This window comes from Bombina bombina, chromosome 6 (genome assembly GCF_027579735.1).
Source record: "Bombina bombina isolate aBomBom1 chromosome 6, aBomBom1.pri, whole genome shotgun sequence".
NCBI lineage: Eukaryota > Metazoa > Chordata > Amphibia > Anura > Bombinatoridae > Bombina > Bombina bombina.
Window position 1 is genome coordinate 868,199,540 of NC_069504.1, and position 23,541 is coordinate 868,223,080.

The 23,541-nt window shown below is 36.9% G+C and overlaps 1 protein-coding gene across 1 annotated transcript in view; it reads right to left on the minus strand.

Annotated features, from left to right (window-relative positions):
- The window catches only part of TM4SF5 (transmembrane 4 L six family member 5), a 34,324-nt gene that overhangs the window by 9,563 nt on the left and 1,220 nt on the right, over positions 1–23,541 (minus strand). The window lies entirely within an intron of this gene.

The following is a 23,541-nucleotide window of genomic DNA, read 5'->3' on the forward strand; positions in this document are numbered from 1 at the left end:
ACTTCCCCAATACTTTGTATTTTTAAGAACATGACTGAGGTATTCCAGTGGTAGTACATAATTTTTGACTCTTCTATTTCCAAAGCCGTGATTTGTTGTTTTTTTGTTTTTTACTAACAGTAGCTGAAGGGTAACTGCTCAGTGCTCATGCAGAAGTTACGCTGGCGAGTTTTAAATAACACAGGTATACATTGTAAACCATTTTTCGTTCTCATATTTGTATCAAGTATTAAGGAGAATTTCTATTGAGTAGCGTATCCCTTTACCAAAAATGATTGCTACTATTCTTTATTTTCTTTTGGATTACATTTTCACTATTAAATACAGTAGAATTGCAAATTCCATAATCAACTAATGCAAAATAAAATACGATGCAATAAGACTTTTTCATATAAGCAGCAGATTTTTTTCTGACAAAAATTCCTTTCATTTCCCTGTCCCATCACATGATTGCCATCAGCCAATCACAGACTCATATACTGTGAACCTTTGCACATGCTTAGTAGTAGTTAGTGCCATGGAAAGTGGGCACAGAAAGACTGTGCACAATTTTATAATTGAAGTAGATTGGAAAAAAAATGTTATTGCATGCTCTGATTGATAAAACTGTCATTTTGACTTTCATATACATTTAAATATAAATTCATCTTTTTAGTTTGTGGGCTTTTCAGTTTTATTTGGGAGATGTATTTGCACAAGCAACGTTAAAGGGACACTAAACATATTTTTTTTTCTTTCATGATTCAGGTAGAGAATATAATTTTAAACAACATTCCAATTTACTTTCTATTATCAAATTTGTTTCATTCTTTAGATATTATTTGCTGAAGAAATAGCAATGCACATGAGTGAGCCAAACACACAAGGCATCTATGTGCAGCCGCCAATCAGCAGCCACTAAGCATATCTAGATCAAGAGAATGAAGCAAAATATATAGTAGAAATAAGTTAGAAAGTTGCTTAAAATTGCATGCTGTTTCCAAATCATGAAAAGAAAAAAATTTGGGTTTCATGTCCCTTTAATGTCTGAACAAGCAAAATACTTCTTGTTTTAAAAAATAACTATTAAACCATTTTGAATTGATTAATCATGCTCATGCATTGCTCACAACATGGTAGTTTAAGATAATGATTCCAACACATAAGGATGTCAGCACTCAGGGATAGATGCACGACACCAACAGGACCACTGCTCACAGGTCCAGTACAGTAACAAAAATCAGTCAAGCAGGTGACAGCATAAATCTAATATTTATTAGATAAGACAAATAACGGGCAACGTTTCAGGATATTATCCCTTATTCATGCCATGTCAAACAAACAATACTCACACCTTTATATACCTATATACCACTAGGTGGCGATAGAGAGAATTTAACCCTATCAATACATCAAATGCTAAAAAAACATTCATATACAGACTTGAGGCATTATTACATTCCATTTCATTTAAATACATCTCATCTTTTAAATCATTTGATATGTTAGCAAAAATATTTTTTATCTGCAGAAAACAAACCACAGGCAAAAAGTTTAAATCATATATACAACTATAGAAAAATAGAAAGATCCCAATCTCTGTTCATACCTTTAGGGGTGAGTGTCCCTAATTCATATATCCAAAACGATTCTTTTTGTTTCAGCAATAGCTCCCTATCTCCACCTCTACGGGGTAACACGATCTGATCAATAATTTGAAATTTCAATTGGCTAATGGAATGGCCAGCAGTTAAAAAATGATATGCAAGGGGGGCTTTAAAATTTTTAGTACGTATATTGCTTTTATGTTCTATTATACCAGCGGTTCCCAACCTTTTTTCTCTCCCGTACCCCTTGATTAGGCTTTTCATTTATGAGTACCCCCTCTCTTTGTTACCCACACCCATCCCTCAAAATAAAGGAAGCGCTTTTTTTATAGGGGAGGTAAGCTATATCTGAATGGCATACGACTGTACGTGTATCAACAGGATTAAAGCTCAGATCTCATTCTCAGAAGGAGCCCTGCTGTGTGGCTGGCTCCCATGGCAGCTGCCTGGTTGCCCCTAAACACGGCCCTGTGGGGGGAGTCAAAGCGTAATGATCAGAAAAATAAATATTTTAATTTGTGAGATCAGATCGATATAAACCACCCAGCCACTATGGACGTTTTTAGTTGGAAGTGAAGCAATCTGACTCAAGCAAGCACTAGCATTAGTACTTTACTTACCAGCACTGTCTATAACTTATTTGGGGATGCAGACCCACCTCGCCTGTGTGACTCGCAACCTCCACAGCTCTACCACACGTGTCTACGCAGCTATGCTGCTGCAGTGCTGTTTCTAACTGCGCACTCGCAGTCAACATTTTGTGCACGGGGGTGGGTGAAGCAGGAGGCTAAGCTGCCTGGTGACAGGGTGATCATTAATATGTGGACCGGAGTCATCCACACCCGGTCCACATATTTCAGGTGCAGGGGCTCCCATCTGCCTATATGCCAGGCCAGGACTTCACTTGTCATTTTCCGGCTGAACGCTCCTTCCTTCCACAGTTCCACGATGGTTATTAGTTGATGACCCATTGAGTGTGCCTCCCCCTGGATCTTCCGCCATTACCAACAATATTTTTGAGTACCCCCAACTGGTCTGCCAAGTACCCCCAGGGGTACAAGTACCACAGGTTGGGAACCGCTGTATTATACGGTCTTTAGCGCTATGGGTCGACTCACCTATATAAACCATCCCACATGGGCATTTAACCATATAAATAATAAAGGTACTAAGGCAGGTATAATAACCCTTAATGTTGTATTTCTTTCCCGTTTGGGGATGATAAAATACAGAGCCTTTTGACATGTTGCTGCAACATGAGCATCCCAAACATGGAAAACAACCCTTATTACGTGAAGAAATAAATCTGGTTTTAGAAATAGTTTTGGGACCAACGTCAGCTTTAACCAATTGCTCTTGTAGATTTCTACCTCTCTTAAAAGCTGGCATAGGGTAATCCCTAAATTCTTTAATGTCAGGGTTGCAATTCGAAAGTATGCTCCAATGCTTCCTGATAATGTGCTGGATATCATGGCTTTGAGCGTTATACTTTGAAACACAGATGGTTCTAGGAATTTGGGACTTTTTATCCACCTTAGGTTTTAAGAGAGAGTCTCTCGGGATGGATCTAACTGTATTTATATTTTTAATAATCATGTCTTGTGGATAACCCCTATCCTTAAATCTTTGGCCCATTTCAGCCAACCTTTTATCTATTAGATCTTCAGATGAAACAATTCTACGTACCCGGAGCATTTGGCTATGTGGTAAAGATTTGATAAGGGAAGGTGGGTGAGCACTCTCAAACCTAAGTAGGCTATTACGGTCAGTGGTTTTTCTATATAGATCAGTAACAAAGGAATTGCCAACCTTAATAATTCTAACATCTAAAAAGTCTAGGGACTCTTCACTCCATGTAAGTTTAAATTTGATATGGTTGGTAGATGAATTCAATTCCCTTACAAAGCTCTCCAGGGTTCCAACGTCGCCCAGCCATATACCGAAAATGCAAATAAATTGTTACAAAATATATATTTTTTCTCATAAACATTCATGAAAATATTGGCATAATTAGGGGAACCTAATGGCAGTCCCTTGCAATTGGAGATAATAGTCATCTCTAAACAAAAAATAATTACCGTATAGGATAATAGAGAGCAACTGCATGAAAAAATCTATCTAATCTCATAACACCTGTATTTAAATATTCTCAAAGTGTGCACAAATTCTAATCTCTAATATCATAGCATCACTTAGTGTTAACACTAAATATATCATATTACCTTTCTTCATAACATTTTGTTTCATAGTGTGCACAAACTACCATATCTAATTTCATAACACCTGTGTTTAAATAGTCTCAAAGTGTATCAAAGTGTGCACTCATTAGACTCTCTACTATCATAGCACCACCTGGTGTTAAACACTAAATATATCAAATCACCTTTATCACATTTTGTTTCATAGTGTGCACAAACTGTCATATCTAATCTCATAATGCTCTCTAGAGGTCAGTTAGTCATGTCATTTTCATATCATTTTTCTTTAATATATACAGATCAAACCATTTATAACCATATGTTGAAACAAATTAACACTACATTTAAGAGGATTATGTATATAAAACAGATAAAATCAAGTAAAAACATTTTTTTTCTTAAGTTCAAAATTATACATGCAAATATACACAAGTAGTCTATTGTTTACCAGAATACTGACCAATCAAAATCACCATTTAAATCGGTGTCATAGAATTAAGGTGGTAAATCCAATGCATCTCTCTTCTACTTAACAATAGTTGCCTATCTCCTGCTCTCCTAGGAGTCGGCTTTCTCTATTATTTGAAAACACGAATGACTTATATTATGTCCATTTCCCAAAAATTGTGCTGCTACAGGAACTTCCTTATTTTTACAGCGTATATTGGATTTGTTTTCTGTAAGTCTATCTCTTACCTGTCTAGTTGTGTTACCTACATAAATTAAAGAACACTGACATTTTTTTTTATAAATTTATTTAAAGCCAACAATGTGTACAGCATAAACAAGCAAAGTCAATACCACACATGGCAGAAAATGAAACAGATTGAGAAAAAAAAAAAGAATATGTTAGCCACATTTATGGTCAAATTTATCTGAATATTTAAATTCTGCCTTCTAACCATCACATTGTTGGAGTTTTATATTTCACCTCAGACTTAGTAAAGAGAAAGGAGATACCGACTGAACACAGCCTTACTTGGATATAGAATTCTTATCTAGAGCAAAGACACTGACATTTAATTATATAAATTGCAAAAGTAGTTTTTGAGAAGGAAAAAACAGTCTCCTTTAATCATTGAATTAGAATTGCTGCATCCTAAGCAGAGAAAACATCCTACTCTTGATGCACCAATTGTATTCTGTTTTAATTTCTTTTTGCTACCTAAGACCTAGATTACAAGTTGTGCGGTATGGCTATACCGCTGAAAAATTTACCTTTGCGAGCGGAATATTCAGCTCTCCCGTGTTACAAGTCCCGGAGGTACGGCTATATCGCTAGCGTTTTAGCCTATACCGCAACTCTTCATTCCGCACTCAAAAAAAGTCTTTTGAGTGTGAAATTTTCAGGTCAGCCGTATTACAGGTTGTGTGGTCCAGCTATTCCACTAGCGTTATAGCTTATACCACCACGATCCATTCCGCTATCAAAGACAAGTAGTTATGGATTTTGTGAAACAAAAATGTTTCACAAAACTCATAACAAAAATGTTACTAACACCCATAAACTACCTATTAACCCCTAAACTGCCATCCCCTGCATTGCAAATACTATATTAAACCTATTAAACCCTAACCCGCCACCCACCAACATCGCCAAATCTGAATTAAAGAATTAACCCCAATCTGCTGCCATGCCCGCATCCCCAATACTAAATAAACGAATTAACCCCTAAACCGCCGACCCCCCACATCGCTAACACCTAAATAAAACTATTAACCCCTAATCCGCCACCCCCTGCATTGCAAATACTAATCTAAACCTATTAACCCCTAAACCGCCAAACACCTACATCGCAACTACTTAAATAAACCTATTAACCCCTAAACCTGCCGCCCCCCACATTGCAACAAACTAAATTAAACTATTAACCCCTAAACCTAACACCCGCTAACTTTAAATTAAACTTACAATATAACTACATTCAAATAAGAAAAAAACTTACCTGTGAAATAAAAAAAACTAAGCTTAAACTATAAACCTATATATATAAACTATTTAAAAAAAATATATACCAAAAATAAAAAACCTGTTAAAAATAAAAAAAATCTAAATTAAAAAATCCTAATATTTTGAAAAAAAAAGCTAACATTAAAAAAAAAAAAACATTTTAAAATTATGAAAAATAAAAAAAATCTAAGGCCTAGATTTGGAGTTCGGCGGTAGCCGTCAAAACCAGCGTTAGAGGCTCCTAACGCTGGTTTTGGCCGCCCGCTGGTATTTGGAGTCAGTGATTAAAGGGTCTAACGCTCACTTTTCAGCCGCGACTTTTCCATACCGCAGATCCCCCTACGCCATTTGCGTAGCCTATCTTTTCAATGGGATCTTTCTAACGCTGGTATTTAGAGTCGTTTCTGAAGTGAGCGTTAGAGCTCTAACGACAAAATTCCAGCCGCCTGAAAATAGCAGGAGTTAAGAGCTTTCTGGCTAACGCCGGTTTATAAAGCTCTTAACTACTGTACCCTAAAGTACACTAACACCCATAAACTACCTATGTACCCCTAAACCGAGGTCCCCCCACATCGCCGCCACTCTATTTAAATTTTTAACCCCTAATCTGCCGACCGCCACCTACGTTATACTTATGTACCCCTAATCTGCTGCCCCTAACCCCGCCGACCCCTATATTATATTTCTTAACCCCTAACTTGCCCCCCACAACGTCGCCGCAAGCTACATAAAATAATTAACCCCTAATCTTCCGACCGCAAATCGCCGCCACCTACGTTATCCCTATGTACCCCTAATCTGCTACCCCTAACATCGCCGACCCCTATATTATATTTATTAACCCCTAATCTGCCCCCCTCAACGTCGCCGACACCTGCCTACACTTATTAACCCCTAATCTGCCGAGTGGACCTGAGCGCTACTATAATAAAGTTATTAACCCCTAACCCGCCTCACTAACCCTATCATAAATAGTATTAACCCCTAATCTGCCCTCCCTAACATCGCCGACACCTAACTTCAATTATTAACCCCTAATCTGCCGACCGGAGCTCACCGCTATTCTAATAAATGTATTAACCCCTAAAGCTAAGTCTAACCCTAACACTAACACCCCCCTAAGTTAAATATAATTTAAATCTAACGAAATAAATTAACTCTTATTAAATAAATTATTCCTATTTAAAGCTAAATACTTACCTGTAAAATAAATCCTAATATAGCTACAATATAAATTATAATTATATTATAGCTATTTTAGGATTAATATTTATTTTACAGGCAACTTTGTAATTATTTTAACCAGGTACAATAGCTATTAAATAGTTAAGAACTATTTAATAGTTACCTAGTTAAAATAATAACAAATTTACCTGTAAAATAAATCCTAACCTAAGTTATAATTAAAACTAACACTACCCTATCAATAAAATAATTAAATAAACTACCTACAATTACCTACAATTAACCTAACACTACACTATCAATAAATTAATTAAACACAATTCCTACAAATAAATACAATTAAATAAACTATCTAAAGTACAAAAAATAAAAAAGAACTAAGTTACAGAAAATAAAAAAATATTTACAAACATAAGAAAAATATTACAACAATTTTAAACTAATTACACCTACTCTAAGCCCCCTAATAAAATAACAAAGCCCCCCAAAATAAAAAATTCCCTACCCTATTCTAAATTAAAAAAGTTACAAGCTCTTTTACCTTACCAGCCCTGAACAGGGCCCTTTGCGGGGCATGCCCCAAGAATTTCAGCTCTTTTGCCTGTAAAAAAAAACATACAATACCCCCCCCCCCAACATTACAACCCACCACCCACATACCCCTAATCTAACCCAAACCCCCTTAAATAAACCTAACACTAAGCCCCTGAAGATCTTCCTACCTTGTCTTCACCATACCAGGTTCACCGATCCGTCCTGGCTCCAACATCTTCATCCAACCCAAGCGGGGGGTTGGCGATCCATAATCCGGTCCAGAAGAGGCTCCAAAGTCTTCCTCCTATCCGGCAAGAAGAGGACATCCGGACCGGCAAACATCTTCTCCAAGCGGCATCTTCGATCTTCTTCCATCCGGAGCGAAGCGGCAGGATCCTGAAGACATCCAGCGCGGAACATCCATCCGGACCGACGACTGAACGACGAATGACTGTTCCTTTAAGGGACGTCATCCAAGATGGCGTCCCTCGAATTCCGATTGGCTGATAGGATTCTATCAGCCAATCGGAATTAAGGTAGGAATTTTCTGATTGGCTGATGGAATAGCGGTGAGCTCCGGTCGGCAGATTAGGGGTTAATAATTGAAGTTAGGTGTCGGCGATGTTAGGGAGGGCAGATTAGGGGTTAATACTATTTATGATAGGGTTAGTGAGGCGGATTAGGGGTTAATACATTATTATAGTAGCGCTCAGGTCCACTCGGCAGATTAGGGGTTAATAAGTGTAGGCAGGTGTCGGCGACGTTGTGGGGGGGCAGGTTAGGGGTTAATAAATATAATATAGGGGTCGGCGGTGTTAGGGGTAGCAGATTAGGGGTACATAGGGATAACGTAGGTGGCGGCGGTTTACGGAGCGGCAGATTAGGGGTTTAAAAAAATATGCAGGGGTCAGCGATAGCGGGGGCGGCAGATTAGGGGTTAATAAGTGTAAGGTTAGGGGTGTTTAGACTCGGGGTACATGTTAGAGTGTTAGGTGCAGACGTAGGAAGTGTTTCCCCATAGGAAACAATGGGGCTGCGTTAGGAGCTGAACGCTGCTTTTTTGCTTCAGCCAATAGGAATGCAAAGTGCCACAATATAAAAGGGGTACCTTGCATTCAATCTTCAGTGTGTGGCGGATGATCACATGAAGAGGGCCTCCACGTTGCCAAAGACTGCCACCGCTGGAAGACCGCTCTGCACCTCCGGTAAGAAGATAAAAGATGGCCCCACGATGGATGAAGATGGATCCATCTGGATGAAGACTTTGCTCCGCCTGGAAGAAGATGGATGACTTCAGGAATGGTGAGTACACTTTTTGGGGCTAGTGTTAGTTTTTTTGGGGGGTGTTTTTTTTAGATTATGGCTTTATTTTATTTTTTTAATGGGCAGCAAAAGAGCTGATTGCCCTTTTAAGGGCAATGACCATATACATGCCCCTTCAGGGGCAATGGGTAGCTTAGGTTTATTTAAGTTAGGTCTTTTTTATTTTGGGGGTTTGGGTGAGTTGGTGATTGTATATTTTGCAAAAAAGAGCAGATTGCTTCAGGGCAATGCCCTACAAAAGGCCCTTTTAAAGGCTATTGGTAGTTTATTGTTAGATTGGGTGTTTATATTTTGGGGTCGCTTTTTTGTTTTTATAGGGGTATTAGATTAGGTTTAAAAAAAATATTTTGGATAATTGTGTTTATTATTTTTTGTAATCCTTGATTTTATTTATTGTTCATTATTTTAGACTGTTTTTTTTTTTGTACTGTTAGGTTGTTGTTTTTTTCGAAGTATTGGAATTTTTTTAAATTGAGTAATTTAGGTTTTTAATTTTTGGTATATTTTATTTTTTGAAAATAGTAATGTTAGGTTTATTTATAGTTTAAGCTTTGGGTTTTTATTTCACAGGTAAGTTTTTATTTATTTGAAGGTAGTTATATTGTAAGTTTAATTTAAAGTTAGTGGGTGTTAGGTTTAGGGATTATTAGTTTAATTTAGTTTGACGCGATGTGGGGGCTGGCAGTTTAGGAGTTAATAGGTTTATTTAGTGTTGGTTATGTGGGTGTTTGACGGTTTAGGGGTTAATAGGTTTAGATTAGTATTTGCGATGCGGGCGGGCGGCGGATTAGGGGTTAATAGTTTTATTGTAGTGTCGGGAATGTTGGGGGGCGGTGGTTTAGGGGTTAATAACTTTATTTTGTGTCAGCGATGTGGGGGCGATGGATTCGGGGTAATAGGTTTATTTAGTGTTGGCGATGTCTGGGGCAGCGGTTTAGGGCATAATATCTTTATTTAGTGTTGGTGATGTCGGGGGCAGTGGATAAGGAGTATTTAGACTGGGGGTTTATGTTAGGGTATTAGATTTATAATAAACTTTCTTGTCTCTATAGACATCAATGGGGATTGCGTTATAACACTTTTTCTCCATTGATGTCTATGGGGGGATACGTGCACAAGCACATCAAATCAGGATTTGGCTTTTGTGCGGTATGGAGCTTATCGCACAACACAAGAAGGTTTTTTTGTAACTTGTAATGGCAGCGATATGGAAAGTGAGGTACTGCTAAATTTTTAGCGTTATTTACGCACTGGGTTTAGCGCAAAACTTGTAATTTAAGTGTAAGTCTGCTTTAACCAAACTGTCTTTAATATTATTATTATTAATATTATCCCCTCTCTTATATGCAGACATTGGGAAGTATTCTATTTCAGGGTGGTACATTTGTAAAATATGCCCATGTCTCCTAAGGACTTTGTTCATCTGATGACTCCTAGTATTAAATTTAGATACAAAAACTATTCTTTTTCTCTTTATTTTGTTTTGTTCCTTTTCTGATTTTGATCTGTTTTCACTGACTTTCTGAAGCTGTTCCTCAATTAAGGATTTGGGCCCGTATTCGCTCACATCATAGGATAGAATTTAAAAAATTAGGTAAACTTTCATACTATTTATTGATATTCTCAGATTTCTGCCTTTTAATGCTGCAACGATTCCTCCGTTCCTCCACCTGCCATATTGCTCAATTGATTAACAGATGACTAATCTGCAATCCACTAATCATTGTTTTCCCCCTGGGGCGTGACGTTAGTGCAAAGGGGCTAGTATTAAATTTAGATACAAAAACTATTCTTTTTCTCTTTATTTTGTTTTGTTCCTTTTCTGATTTTGATCTGTTTTCACTGACTTTCTGAAGCTGTTCCTCAATTAAGGATTTGGGACCGTATTCGCTCACATCATAGGATAGAATTTAAAAAATTAGGTAAACTTTCATACTATTTATTGATATTCTCAGATTTCTGCCTTTTAATGCTGCAACGATTCCTCCGTTCCTCCACCTGCCATATTGCTCAATTGATTAACAGATGACTAATCTGCAATCCACTAATCATTGTTTTCCCCCTGGGGCGTGACGTTAGTGCAAAGGGGCTGAATGCCCCGGGGGGAAACAACGATTAGTGGACTGCAGATTAGTTATCTGTCAATCAATTGAGCAATATGGTGGGCAGAGGAACGGTGCTTATCGTTGGAGCATTAAAAGGTAAAAATCTGAGAATATCAATAAATAGTACAAATTTGAATGAATGAAAGTCTGCCTAATTTTTTAATTTCTATCCTATTACATGAGCGAGTATGGTCAACTTTACATTCATTTTAATGTAAATGTAATTCCATTTACTGATTAATTCAAATTATAAACAAACTGTTCAAGGGATTTAATGTTGCCATACCAAATGCCAAACACATCATCAATAAATCTCCACCAGGTGGCACTATACTCCTGGAAACCACTGTTTCCATATTCAAAGGTTTCTTCAAAATTATTCATGAAAATATTTGCATAGGCTGGGGCAACATTGGATCCCATTGCAGTACAATTCTTTTGTAAATAAAAATGATCTCTAAATAAGAAATAGCTCCCATAGATGAGAACCTCTAATAACTTCAAAAATAATTCAATTTGTTTGCAGTCATATTGATTATAAGTTAACATATTTTTTTACTGACATTATTCCACTTGTGTGTTTAATAAGATGTGTATAAACTTGATACATCTAATCTATACAAAATTATTTTCTCTGACTGTAGATCTAGTTCTTTGAACTTTGAAAAAAATAATAATTTGTATCTCTTATGTATAAAGTCATATTGATTACATATGGTTGTAAAATTGTATTAAGAAATGTAGCTATATTATTGAAAATGGTCCCTATGCCTGCCACAATTGGTCTCCCAGGGGGGCTTTCAGAATTTTTGAGGTTTTTTAGGAGACAGTACAAAACTGGTCTAATAGGATTTTTCACGTTCAAATATTCTCTCAAATCCTATGTTATAATTCCATTTTTCACTACCTCATCCAAAATCCACACAATTTCCTTGTTGACTCTTAGAGTGGGATCATAGTTAACTAATTGGTATATATCTTTATCTGCAAGTTGATTTTCAATCTCACCAATATGTCATCCCTATTCATTATGACTAGGGCCCCGCCCTTATATGCCCCTTTAAAGATCAGATCTTTTGTATCTTTTAAAGTAGATACATTTTCTTTATCCACTTTATATCATGACTGTCTTTTTAAGAAGTTCAACTCCTTTGATTTAAATAATGTTTCAACCTCATATGTAACTAATTTATGAATGTATCCACACAGTGGTCATGGAAATTAGGATTAAAATTACTCACTTTTTGTAACCCCACATTTTTACCCGAAAGTTATTATCAATAGAACCCATTATTTTTTTTTAACAATATTTTTCACTGCAAACATCAATTTTAATTTTAAAGAATGATTTAATTCTTGTTGTATTGTAAACTAATTGGCTTTATGTATCAAGCAGTAAGATAAACCTTTATTTAAGAAATCATTTTCAATGTTAAATGACCAATTTGATATTTTGTATCATTATCACATAATGCTTCAGAGTCATTTTTCTTCATTGGACTATAACAGTCTTGTTCTTGATCCATGTTATACAAATGCACACAGTTACCTTCTTGCCGGGAGTCAGTTGTTACACCATTACTCACTGTTGCCTGGGATTTTCTTAATGCAGTTTGTTGCGCACATCTGTGTCTGAATCCTCTGGCGGATGATTAAAGGCTGTGACACACTGCAAGCGTTGCGGCGCGAGGCAAAGCAGCTGCCTTGCTCCGCGTTGCATCGCTTCTGAAGTTCAAATATTTCATCTCTGAGTGCTTAGCTTCGCAACCTGACGCAGCAGAGTGCTCAGAGATGAAAAGGCAAGACACACTGAGCGTGCACAGCTGCATCTACACGCTGCGCGTCGCTCTGCTTGCAGTGTGTCACAGCCTTAAGACTCACTGTGTGTTTCCTCCGATGCACGGCTTTTATGTGCCGCTGTTTCTGATGTTGTCCCCGGGGCTGTGATGCACCTCTCCTTGTCGCTCTTTGCGCCCATCTGTATACATTGCCGCTGGTATAGTCCAGTTCATCCCGGAAACATTTTGATATTTTCCTCTGTTCTAATTCTTTACGATATTTTGCCACAGCTTTCTTTGTTTGTTCAAGCATCTTGCTATATTCCTCTGCAGGTATAATCTTTTGTAGCTCAACTTTCTCGGTTTCTATTGTTGATTTATATTGAGCAATCTCCCTCTGCAGGTACTCCATGGTCCAGGTAATGATATCAAATGAACATTTATTCAAATGTATTTATTTAAACCTCCCACAATAATCCTCTCTATCAGCGAACAATGTAGGACATGTAGACATTCCCAGTCCTCTAGGAATACGCTTGATTTTAAAATATTCAGATAATGTGATAGCATGTAATTCTAATATCATTTGTTTCATATTGTCCTTTTCATATCTTTTACTGCACAGATCTTTTGCAGCAAAAGTAAAAAATGTGCTTGAACCTGATATAGCAGAACAAATTCTGCATGCTTCTTCCTCAGTATATCCAAATCATATGTATTTGGACCTTTATTTGTTTCTTGTAATTCGTTTGCCATTTTCTTAATAGTGCACGGAATCCCAAGTAAAGTAAATTACTTACAAATGCAGGTGTGGGCACAATACTTATGAGCAAACGGAGGTGGTTTTCCAAACTCCAAATTCAGCAAATGAACAATGTCCTCCAGTTTGTTTTCACAGACTTTCTGAAGCTGTTCCTCAATTAAGGATTTGGGATATCCCCTTTTCCTAAATGTATTATTTATCTCCTTCAACCTAGGATCACAAAGTTCATCTTTATTTACTATTCTCTGTACACGTAGCAACTGGCTTTTAGGTATTCAAGTAGAGACGGATGGTGGATGGAAACTATCAAATCTTAAGATATTATTTTTATCAGTGGGCTTAAAAAATGTATCTGTGCATAGTTTACCATACTTTTTTATATATATATCTGTCAGGAAACTGAATTGATTCTCCCCTAGAGCTTAATGTAAATTTAATTCCATTTACTGATTAATTTAAATCATAAATAAACTTTTCAAGAGATTCCATGTTGCCATAACATATGCCAAACACATCATCAATAAATCTCCACCAGGTGGCACCATACTCTTTGAAACAAATGTTTCCATATATAAAGATTTCTTCGAAATTATTCATGAATATGTTTACATAGGCTGGGGCAGGTGTTATGAAATTAGATATGGCAGTGTGTGCACACTATGAAACAAAATGTTATAAAGAAAGGTAATTTGATATATTCAGTGTTTACCACTAGATGGTGCTATGATATAAGAGAGTGTAATTTGTGCACACTTTGAGACTATTTAAACACAGGTGAGGTTATTATTAAGGGCTCGATTTATCAAAGCTGAGGCGGACAGGGGCGCATATTCCCCGGAGGAAATTTCCATTGCACACGAGCGCTATTTTGCGCTTGTGTGCAATCCCGCCCCCTGCCCACGGACAGCCAATCACGCATGGGTAGGAGCTGTCAATCTCCTCTGATGACCGCTGCTTGTTAAATACGGTGAGCAGGTTCTTGTGAGAACTTGCAGCCGTAGGGGCTTTGATAAATCGAGCCCTAAGTTTGCATGAGTAAGGGCATGTTTTAGCACGAAACATTGCTGTTTACTGTATTGAACCAATGTTTTGCTGACTAAAGGTCTATTTTAAAAAATCTAAGAAGCTGGAGGACATTGTTCATTTGCTGAATTTGGGGTTTGCTAAACCACCTCTGTATGCTCATAATAAGTGCTGTGCCCACACCTGCATTTGTAAGTGTTGTTAGAGGGAGAGTAAGAAGGCCTAGCTAGTAGAAGTAGCTTAGCCGAGGCAAGAGAAAGAGGTGAGTGGGACCTGGCTTGTAAGATGGGCTAGGCCCAGTGGAACAGAACAGAGTGCCTAGGATGTCTTGATCTGTGAGAAAGAGCTGTGTAAAACTGGTTCAGCTAGTAGCATGAGATGGGCCTGGGGGAGGAGTGAACCAGCAGTGGTAGTGGCTTGGTCAGAACTAAAGAGAGCAGTAATAAGGGTTTGGCTTCCTATTCAGGCTGAACATTGAGAGGTAGAGTAGGTTTGATCAGACCTGTGGCCTAGGCTGGGTTTTATAGCATATGGGAGGCTCTAGACTTACTGCTATTCCACCCTCACCCAGGCCACCGTTCTGTTAGACAGGCATGCAGTCATCTTTATAGTTTCTAACAGCTAACTACCAGGCATTGCAACCTTCCTTTGGAACAATGCTGAAGCAATTATATTACAAGCTTACATTATTTTTACTACTGGGTTGGTAGCATCTGCTTCTGAACTTTCTAATCTGCTCTGATACTTCCTGAAATACAAGGTAGTTCTCTGCTAAACTAAAGATTTGCAGAGCTATCCCCGGACATTTGTTTCATATTTATGGGATTAGTCAGTGGAGGTGCAGCTATAACCCTCTAAGTGACAACTAGGCAAGGAGCCCAAGTCTGGTTGTCCCATAACCATTAAGGAGTTTCATAGGGTAAGCTATTATAGCTCTGTATGTTTCTAGATCTGCACTTCTCCTATTGGTGCCACATTTAGATGAATGTAGAACTAGATATGAGATTGTGACTTGTTATTTGTATTCTATTCTTCAGTTGTAATTCACATATGAATGTTTTAATCAATATTGTTACTAAAACATTTTCTTTATTAAAATTTCTATATGTAATATATGATATAAAATATTATAAAAACCCATCTCCGGGTCCATAGTTTCTAAATAAAGCCCAAAAAAGATTAAGAACCACTGCACTAATGTAGGGTTACCAGATCTGACGGGACACTTCATCACACTTCATCAACGATACGCAACATACTAAAAATGAAAAGGATGAATTATAGGACTAGGTTTTGGACGTATTAAATTAATTAAATAGTGAATGAAAAGTAATAGCTACTACTTATATCACTGTTATTAATTAACAATTTCACATGCAGCATTGCTGAAAACATACAAATAACAGTATATACAAGGCAGAAGATTTATATATATGAAATTTATTTATTCTACCTCTCACACACCCTAACAGCAATCTCTCTGCTGTTCAACTCTCTCTCTCTTTGCTGTTCAGCCCTATCTCTGCTTTTCAACTCGCTCTCTCATGTTCAATTACTCTCTATCTATAGATCAACTCTGTCTCTGTTGCTCAACTCTTTGTTCACAAGCAGCCTCCTGCACCTTTTCCAACCAGACACCACCAAAACAGGCGCACAGACTTCTCCCGTCTCCCTTTCCACATGTGCACAACCACGGAATGCAGGGAACTGTAGTTCCCAGGCTACAGAGCTGCTAGCAGCTGCAGGATTTGCATAACATAGTTCTGCAATGGACATAAGAATAAAACCAGTTCAAGCGTTGTGCATAAAAAATATATAAAAAAATAAAATAAGTAAACAGTCATGATAAAATAAAAAAAATTTTTGGTGTCCCATCAAAATGTTCTGGGGACAAAGGGACAGTGTGTTAATAAACGGGACAATCCTGTATAAAAACAAGATGTCTGGTCATCCTACTCTATAGGAACATGAAAGTCAAAATAAAACCTTTATGATTCAGAAAGAGAATGCAATTTTAAGAGACATTTCAATTTATTCCTATTATCTCATTTACCTTGTTCTTTTGGTATCCTTTGTTGAAAAGTAAACCAAGGTAGGCTCAGGAGCAGCAATGCACAGCTGGCAGATGGCTGCTCAAATATGCCTCTTGCTCTTGTGTTCAGCTAGCTCCCGGTAGAGCATTACTGCTCTGGAGCTGACTTTGCAGGGGTTAAACACAGGGTTATATGCCATCAATAGTGCTATAATAAAGTGCTCTAACACATTACAGCATATTCTGTTTGCACTTTTATGTCCCTTTAAATTTGAAATGCACAGTAGTGTATTCCATAGTTTGCATTACACGTATGTTACCAAAACTGCTTCTAGTAAAAGTTACCACTGTGCTGCAGTAGTGTTTGCTGTGCATGTAACCTGTGGAGTATTTGACCGCAGTGCTGCTGCTGCTGCTGCTGCTGAAGTGTAAAGACTTAAAAATATATTCACTTTTGCTCTGTCCAAGGCAGCCAGGTCAGTTCTCTGAGTGTTGCAGGCTTTTCTACACAGGGTTAGTGACACATATATATCAATGCAACTAAAGGGACATGAAACAATTTTTTAAATTTTAGTTCATGATTCAAACATTTTAAACAACTTTACAATATAACAAATCTGCTTTGCTGTCTTGCTATGCTTTGTTGAAAGAGCAGTAGTGCACAACTGGGAGCTGAAGACGTGAGTTGGGCCAGTGACAAAAGGCATGTACCAATCAGCAGCTAGCTCCCATTGCCGCTCCTAAACCTACCTTGGTATGCTTTTTCAACAAAGGATACCAGGAGAATGAAGCACATTAAATAATTGAAGTAAATTGGAAAGTTGTCTAAAAGTGCATGATCTATCTGAATCATGAAAGTTTAATTTTGGCTTTGTTGTCATTTAATGCTAAGGTTAATAGCATTAATTTTTCATTACCCAAGGTATCCAGATCAGTCCTCCCTCTGCTGCTTTTTTATAATTAAGACCTAACCTATATAAGGCATGAAGCATGAATAATAATAAAAAAGTAGAAAACTCAATCATTATAGGCCTTAAAGGGACACTAAACCCAATTTTTTTCTTCCATGATTCAGAAAGAGCATGCAATTTTAAGCAACTTTCTAATTTACTCCTATTATCAATTTTTTTTCGTTCTCTTGCTATCTTTATTTAAAAAGCAGTAATGTGATATATAGGAGCCGACCAGGGTTATGCTTGCTTATTGGTGGTTAAATGTAAGCCTCCAATAAGCAAGCACTATCCATGGTGCTGAACCTAAAATGGGCTGGCTGCTAAGATTTACATTCCTGCTTTTAAAATAAAATAGCAAGAGAACGAAAAAAAATTGATAATAGGAGTAAATAATAACGTTGCTTAAAATGTCATGCTCTATCTGAATCATGAAAGAAAAAAATTGGGTACAGTGTCCCTATAAAGGGACAGTCAAGTCCAAAATAAACTTTCATGATTTAAATAGAAAATTTAATTTTAAACAACTTTCCAATTTACTTTTATGACAATTTTGCTTTGTTCTTTTGGTATTCTTAGTTGAAAGCTAAACCTAGGTAGGCTCATATGCTAATTTCTTAGACCTTGAAGGCTGCCTCTTATCTAAATGCATTTTGACAGTTTTTTACCATTAGAGGGAGTTAGTTCATGTGAATCATGTGTGTTATATAGATAACATTGAGCTTGCACACGTGAAGTTACCTAGGAGTCAGCACTTATTGGCTAAAATGCAAGTCTGCCAAAAGAACTGAAATAAGGGGGCAGTTTGCAGAGGCTTCGATACAAGGTAATGACAGAGGTAAAAAGTATATTATTATAACTGTGTTGGCTATGCAAAACTGGGGAATGGGTAATAAAAGGATTATCTATCTTTATAAACAACAAAACAACAAAAATTCTGGTGTTGACTGTCCCTTTAAAGGCACATTAAACTCAACATGTAATTCCCCATAAATTAAAGGGACAGTCAACACCAGAATTGTTGTTGTTTTAAAAGATAGATAATCCCTTTATTACCCATTCCCCAGTTTTGCATAGCCAACACAGTTTTTTAATAAAGAAAAATAAAATAGAAAAATGGAAAATAAATAGAATTAAAACCATCTTTATATCATAAACGCTGTATACTCAGGGAAAATAAAATAGTATTAATCTATCTCTCCACAATGAATTATTTTAATATACGAGTACCTACATTGGAATCACTGTTTATTCATTGGAACAATTAAAAAAAATCCCTACTAATACACAGTATGGTTTGTTGAGTTCCTGAAAATTGGAACAATCACATGGACTTATTTCTATATCAATCAGTCCACTAACACAGAAATTATTAATAATAAAAAAAATGTAGTGAAGTCAACAAATGTCTATATGAAAAACTCTTTTACCTCTACATCAAATATTATTCAGAATGTTAGGATTGGAAAAACTTTATATATTATTATATATTATTTTATACAAACTCAGCATACACAATTTTAAGCAAAATCAAGTAAAAAATAAAAATTATTAAAAGTAAAAAAAAAAAAATGAATAACCCACATTTGCATTGAGGCCATAAAGTGTCACATGGTTCATATTAAATGTTAGCCTACTCTCATATTACAGCTTTGCCTTCTCATTTGCTTGTTATGACGAGTCAACTGTATTCTTGATCAATGTGTGATTAAAAAGTACTAAAATAAAAACACCAAAGTCAACTTTTGATGAACACAAGCATAGTTTCAATAATTACTTTCTAGTATTCTTAATGTTTGGTATTGTAACAGTTTTTTTCGTATTAGTCATATACAAGACAAATACATAAATATGGTGATTTTTGGGCTGAAAAAACGAGTGAGGTAAAATCATTAAATATTAAGTTGAAGCTTATACAGCCATATCAATTGTGTACTTTCTGCTAAGGTTCATTAGATGTTAAAATATTCATGCTCAGCCAAATGAGCATTTGAAGGAAATACCTATCAGCCAATAATCAACAGCAAAAAGTACTAATCAGCCAATAAACCTAAGCAGGAATTATACTGATACTTCTGTATTAGTTTTAAAGGGACAGTCAACACCAGAATTGTTGTTGTTTTAAAAGATAAATAATCCCTTTATTACCCATTCCCCAGTTTTGCAAAACCAACACAGTTATAATAATACACTTTTTACCTCTGTGATTAACTTGTATCTAAGCATCTTCTGACAAACCCCTGATCACATGACATTTTATTTATTATCTATTGACTTTCATTTTAGCCAATTAGTGCAGTGTCTGCCACAATCCACGGGCATGCTCACAATGTTATCTATAGGGCTTACCTGAACTAGCTCTCCCCTGCTGTGAAAAGCAAATACAAAGCATGTGATTAGAGGCGGCCTTCAAGGGCTTAGAAATTATCATATGAGCCTTCCTAGGTCTAGCTTTCAACTAAGAATACCAAAAGAACAAAGCAAAATTGGTGATAAAAGTAAATTGGAAAGTTGCTTAAAATTACATGCCCTATTTGAAACATGAAAGTTTTTTTTGGACTTGACTGTCCCTTTAAGTTACAGTTACCTCACATGACATATGGTTAGGGTAGGAAACAAAACATATCAGAAAAAAATATTTACATTTGCCACCCTTGTTCTTGATCAATGAATGCTTCACCCTCTGTCCTAGTCCCTCAGTGTATTAATACCACCATCACATTTCCTCTCACCTTGCCTTCATTTAATGTCATTAACTCTTGTCAGATTAATGTTGCCCCTTTTTTAGATAACTATTGGGCAATCTACCTTTCTTGTTTCCATGGCTAGATATACAAAATCTACACTCACATGTACAGGTTAGTTGGGTTTACTTTTTAATCCAATTTTTCTTGAATATGTCACCCCTAAAATTTAGGACGGAATAGAACGACCTAGCCATTTGGCTGTCCTGAAGTCAACTGCGCTTTCAGGATGCAATCACGGTCTGGAGGGTGTGCCTAGCGTCATAGGGACCCCCCCCCCCCCCGACCTGATCCCATCATTGAAATCTCGCGTGCACAATTGTTCGATTTAAATTTGTTTACATCGGAACATTGTTCCGATGTAGACAAATGAACCCTGTCATCAAAGGGTTAATTTGGAATATCAGTTCCAGTGTTTGTTGATCAACAGTCATTACTGGTAGTTCAGGGTACAATTGGAAAGTGGAGATCAAATCTCATGGCAGTTAATAAGCTCAGCTCAGGCCGATCCCTTTTTTCCAATAACTAAAAAAAAAAATGTAAACTTTAGAATCGACCCATTAGAAAAATATGCATTATTTTGCAATCCCAGAACCCACCCCTTGTAAAGCACCTTCAATGTTATTTGTTACATACATGTATACATTAGCTAATGCTCAATTCAACCAATCACTGTGCAGCATGAAAGAGTGTCAGGGTTCTGCATTTCATGGAATGCACTCCAGTATCTTGGGTGAAACACTACAATTACAGGAAAAGAATGGAGTATACATAATGGAAGCTCAATGCATTTTTTTAAATGGACACTCTACTTGATTTGTTTATTGTTTAAAAAGATAGCTATCGCCTTTACTACCCATTCCCCATTTATGCACAGCCTACATTTAGTAGGAGCTGGTGACTCAAAAAGTTTAAATATAAAAAGACTGTGCACATTTTGTTAATGGAAGAGAATTGGAAAGTTGTTTAAAATTGCATGCTCTATCTGAATCATGAAAGTTTAATTTGGACTTTACTGTCCCTTTAACACATGAGCCGTTTTTTCTGAGAGCTAAGTTATAGCCCCCAAGAGTATGAGTAGATATTTCCACCTCTTTCTTATAGAATCTGTGTATACAGGACTTCACTATTTGTTGTTATTTCCTTTTCTTACAAGGACTTCAACTTCTGGATTCCTGAAGATCACATATCCTTACCAGTGCTTTATCACATATAAGCATATACATACTGTATATATTTACTGGGAACACACAGTTCCCATAGACCGCAATGTAAAGACAATTTTAAATGCAGTTTTTTTTTCTAGCACCCCACACCAGCCAACTTTAAAACTCCAAGGGGCCTATTTATCAAAGGTCTTGCGGACCTGATCCGACAGTGCGGATCAGATCCGCAAGACCTCGCTGAATGGGGAGAGCAATACGCTCTCTGCATTTAACATTGCACCAGCAGCTCACAAGAGCTGCTGATGCAACGCCGCCCCCTGCTGACTCGCGGCCAGCAGGGAGGTGTCAATCAACCCGATCGTACTCGATCGGATTGATTTCCGGCGATTCCTGTCCGCCTCATCAGAGCAGGCGGACAGGGTTATGGAGCACCGGTCTTTAGAACGCTGCTTCATAACTGGTGTTTCTGGCGAGTCTGAAGGCTCACCAGAAACACGGGCCCACAAGCTCCATTCGGAGCTTGATAAATGGGCCCCCAGAACTGCCTAGTGCAGTTGTTTTTTTATTTTTAAAAAAATGCTATTTTTGTGGTAGAAAAAAAATAATGCCTTCTATTTTGAGAGCATTTGGGGCACTTTTAGAAAATTAACCAGATATCTAATCTCTGGTTAATTTCCTGAGTGCTAATTGCTACCTCGAGCTTGCGTTAGTAATAACCAGCCAATTGTAATGGCTGGTTATTTATCACATGCCAGCAAACGGGCAAATATGCCGTTTGTGGGAGCACAATATTTTAGCACTCCACTTGTAATCTAGCCCTTTATGGGGAATGACATTTTGAGTTTAATGTCCCTTTAAAGGGACACTGAACCCAAATTGTATCTTTCATGATTCAGATAGAGCATGCAATTTTAAGCAACTTTCTAATTTACTCTTTTTATCTATTTTTCTTTGTTCTCTTTCTATCTTTATTTGAAAAGCACGAATGTAAGTTTAGAAGCCGGCCCATTTTTGGTTCACAGCCTGGGTTGACTCTGCTGATTGGTGGAAAAATGCTGTCCAGGGTCTTCTTAGCTTAGATGCCTTCTTTTTCAAATAAAGATAGCAAGAGAACAAAGAAAAAAGTGATAATAGGAGTAAATTAGAAAGTTGCTTAAAATTGCATGCTTTATCTGAATCATGAAAGAAAAAAAAATTGGGTTTAGTATCCATTTAAGCCTAGCTTCACTCTTGAAAGGTTTCATATAGTTAACTTGGCAACATTACCTATTTATACTTTTCAGTTGAAGATATTTTTTATTTAATATGATTGTAATATAATTGAGATTGGAACTTAAAGGGACATTAAAAAATAAATACATTTCATGCACCTCCTTCTAAATATGGGTGCCGCCATTTTGGAACTTAGGTTACACTGGAGGTATCTGAAGGAGAGTTGCTGCACACGTAAATTTCAATATGGCGGCACCCGCGTGATTAGCAGGAGACGCGGAATAACCTTGATGCTTTGCTTATAAAATGCATTTAGTGTTTAATGCTCCTTTAATGGTGTTATCTGAATAAACAGCAGGCACATTTTATATGGACTTTAAATTCAAAACAATTATTGTAAATGGAATTGTTTTGTGTAAATTAGGAACCAAAGATACAAATCCCACACTGCTCATGTTGGCCCTTATTGATTACATATATATTGTGAAATACTGACAAACAACACTAAACAATCCTTTTAATATGACATTTCAAGGATGGCAGCGCACCCCTTCCTCAGAGTTATGTTAATCTTTCTCATTGGAGGTAATTCAGGCAAGCACCCAGGCCATTAAGTGATAGTTGTCTTAAAGGAACAGCCTACGCAAAAATTGTTATTGTTTAAAAACATAGATAATGCCTTTACTACCCATTCCCCAGCTTTCCACAACCAACATTGTTAGATTAATATACTTTATAACATTTAAACCTCTCCATTTCTGCCTGTTTCAAAGGCTCTATAGACAGCCTCTTAATCACATGCTTTTGTATTTTCTTTTCACAACAGAAGACTTATCATTCATGTGGGCCATATAGATAACATTGTTTTAACGCCCAGGAAGTTATTTAAGAGTTAACACAACACAGTACTAAATGCAACTCAAAAGATTTTAAATAGTCACAGTCATGTGATCAGGGGGATGTCAGAAGATGCTTAGATACAAGGTAATCA